Raw genomic sequence first — 3,534 nt, 5'->3', positions numbered from 1 at the left:
CGTTATGTTTGATGCACATCTTGCAAGGAAGCACTATGAATGTCTAACTCTTGTTGTTTTGCACTGTCATTATTGTCATTATTTGTGAAAATATAGTAAGGACTCCAAAATTTTACAGATTTGTAACCGGGAATCTTGACCTTGTAGGACACTTCACCATGCGGGAGAAGCAAGACGCATTGGGAACGAGATTCAAACCGGCAACACAAATGAGAAATTGACACGAAGGCAATTTAACATCCACTACACCACCACGTGTGCATTGTGTACTACTATTGGAGCTCGCCTGCCTATAGAAAGTGGGGAAAAGGTCGGGCCAATGTTCGGGAAAAATCATTTTCCAAACCTTACACAATTCCTCCCCCTCGGTTTTCAAAAAGGAAACCTTGAAAAATCGAGCTTTTTTTGAAATATTTTTACACTATTTTTGTCAAAATGTACTTTTCCTTTTCCTCTTGCTCTCAAGCAACACTTTTGAATTTCAAAGCGGCATGAATGTAAGCTGAGACACACTTTTCTCGAACACTGGGTCGGGCCTTAATCAAGTTCCTGCCTTGTAAGCAGTGCTTGGGAAAAATCATTTTTCCAAACATGTAAAATTCCTTTCCTTGATTTTGTCAAGAGGAAATTTCAAAAAATTAGGTTATTTTTTTACATTTTCACATTATTTTTGTCTATTTTGGGGCGGAATTTCTCCTTTTCCCCTTGCCATCAACCGGCATGTTTGAAATTGAAAATGGCACGATATTAAGCTAAGACACATTTTTCCTTAACACTGCGACCTTTACACTAGCGCCTGCTGAGTTTTAATTTTCTTTGCACATGTAGTGTACAGTAAACAAGCTTTGAGAATGTGCTTCTAGAGCGTTCAAAGCTCAAACTATGAGGAGTGATGCGTGTAAAAGAAGGGGACCTTGGAAGGTGAGAAGTTGGAGGGCCTTGATCTATGGATGAAATACTAGACAAATAGTACCCCCCGCAGGTAGTGGGTTAATTTGTAAGATGGGAGAAAGTGATTAGTCACATGCGATGGAGAAGGTTAGGCTATTGTTATTTGGAAAGAGGTTTAGTCACCCCACTGCAATAGGAATTCATTTTTTCCCTTGTGATTCTCTTTTTGGCATGGAAAAATGTGAACTTTTTCTAGATTTTTCAACTCTATGACATGGAGGACACACTTTTCTATGTGTGTTGCTTTTATTTCCCTCTCCTCCAATTTTAAAACGGTGTTCGAGAAAGGTGTGCCTCAACTTAACCTTGAGTCGATTGAAAATAAGATCAATTGGTTGCAGATGATGGAAAAGCGAGAAAAAAATCGGTAAAATATACTAGAAAACAATTCAAAAATCCTAAAAATTTGGAAATTTCTAATAGTATTTCCGATTTGCATCTCTACAAGGAGGAAACTCGGATGCTTAGGAAAAAAGAGTTTCCCACACAGTACCAAAGCATGAAAACATTGAAAGAAAATGTGATACTTTTTTGGCTTCCTAAAAGAAGCCTTAGTGTTGAGTCTACTTAGGCATCCTTTCAATGTTTTCAGAGATAACAATGGAGACTCATCTTAAATGTCGATGGAGTTTGTCAAATGGGTCCTTTTCGTTTCATAACCTTACAAGGTTTTTTAAGACTTTGTCTTGTTTATTTTTTTTTGTCCTTTCTCATTCTTATATTATTTTTATATTATTTTCAACATGAACACACAATTTATACTAGTTTTTTTTTCTTAAGATGAGACTACATTGCTTTTATTTTGTGTACCTTTTTATTTTTAAAACTTTTAAAAAATGAAAAGCTTTTTTCACAAGAACAAGCGATTGTGACTCTCTCTCTCTCTCTCTCTCTCTCTCTCGATATATATATATATATATATATATATATATATATATAGAGAGAGAGAGAGAGAGAGAGATATATATTGTATTTTTATTTCTCTCATATCTTGATTTCCTTTTTGGAAAGCTATCGTGAAACCTCACCAAGTTATTCTTTAGCTTCCAACTTTCTCCATACCTTCCAATTTTAAAGCTTTAAAAAACATTTGGTTTCGAGCTTTTTGAGCGTCCTTCTCTAGTGCACATAAGCTTTTTGGCACATTTTTGAATTTTAAAATTTTTGAAATATTAATTGACTATGCGCGACCGGGATGAGTTCTAAGAGGGAGGGGGTAATCACCATGCGCTACTATTTACAGGGGGTAAGAGGGGGTGCCTCAATAATGGCTAACCCCTCGCCCCCTCTATAAAAGGTATTCAATCAGTTGTTTTTGAGTGATTTTTTTCTTTTTGGACTACATAAGGAGTCCTTAATAAAGCGTTGGATTTTTGGTGCAATTGTAGACCATTGGATAAAGCTGACAGATTAGTGCGACATGGTAAATTTTTTTATATAATATTTCTTTTAGATCTTTGTGAGAGGTGTTGATATTTGTGTAACTCTCTCTTTAAAGAGGACCATTGAATATTGGTTTAGTCATTAGTTTTTATGTTCTTGAAATATACTAGAATATGACCTGCGCGTTGCTGCGGCAAAGAAACATCACCTCTATTCTCAAAGGGCTATCTTCTATACTTTTGTTATGGAGCTTCAAAATTTCAAGCTCTTTCAGCCCCTCCACGTGTCGTATGCTGGAGGGGTTTGGTTTTTCAAAAAAATATGGGTTAAAGTGCTGAGTTGATAGCTTAGAGACCTCATCGTGCGTGCATTCAAGCACTGAGTTGATAGCTTAGAGACCTCATCGTGCATGCTGCGTTTAATGGACTGCCCGCCGTGCATGCGCTGCCCTCAAGGCTACGACGTTGGAGAGCTGCCCTCAAGGCAAGCACGTGAGAAGATCTCAAGGAGGGTGGGCTTCAAGAAAATCATAAGTCGAGGTCCCCTGCTGTGCTGCGGCGTGTTGAGAGTGAGACAAAGAGTGAAGAAGAAGATAAACTTCATGTCTGTGCGTGAGAGAGGGAGAGGGAGAGGGGGAGGGAAAGATAACATCGAGGTCAAAGCCCCCTGTGTGTGCGGCTGGAGGTAAGGTCTCTCCCTCTCTCGCTGCCTCCTCCATGAGAGCAATGTCGTCTCTGTGTGTCGTGTGTCGTCTCTGTCCAGCTTGCATCGTGCCCTGCAGGACTGCCCCCCTCGCATGATCTGCAAACACAGCCCCAGCAGCTAACACAGCATGCATAGGGGTGAAGCCAAGATCCGCCCGGCCACACTGCAGTTGGCGCCGTTGCCGCCCACCCGGAGCCACCGCCATCCCCACGTTGTAGCCGTCCACAAGATTGACGTCGTAGAAGTCTGGCTTTCCGGCTTGAACTCTGCCAAGGTCACTAGTGGGCTTCCGCCCGCGCCATTGCAGGCGAGCTGCCCACCGCAGTCTCCCGTCATGCATGTTCCCTTACCCGAGCCATCGAAGCTGCAGCCCGTCCGTCCCCAGAACCGGGCACTTAGACAAAGGACCTTCACAAAGGCACTAGAATACACATCAAAATTTCGAGAAAGTGTTTAATCAAAGAGTGCTCAGATGCTCTAGCGACGCCATAGAGA

Source organism: Adiantum capillus-veneris, chromosome 15, assembly GCF_014529385.1.
Source record: "Adiantum capillus-veneris isolate H3 chromosome 15, ASM1452938v2, whole genome shotgun sequence".
Taxonomy (NCBI): Eukaryota; Viridiplantae; Streptophyta; class Polypodiopsida; order Polypodiales; family Pteridaceae; genus Adiantum; species Adiantum capillus-veneris.
Note: the sequence above shows the minus strand (reverse complement) of the source record.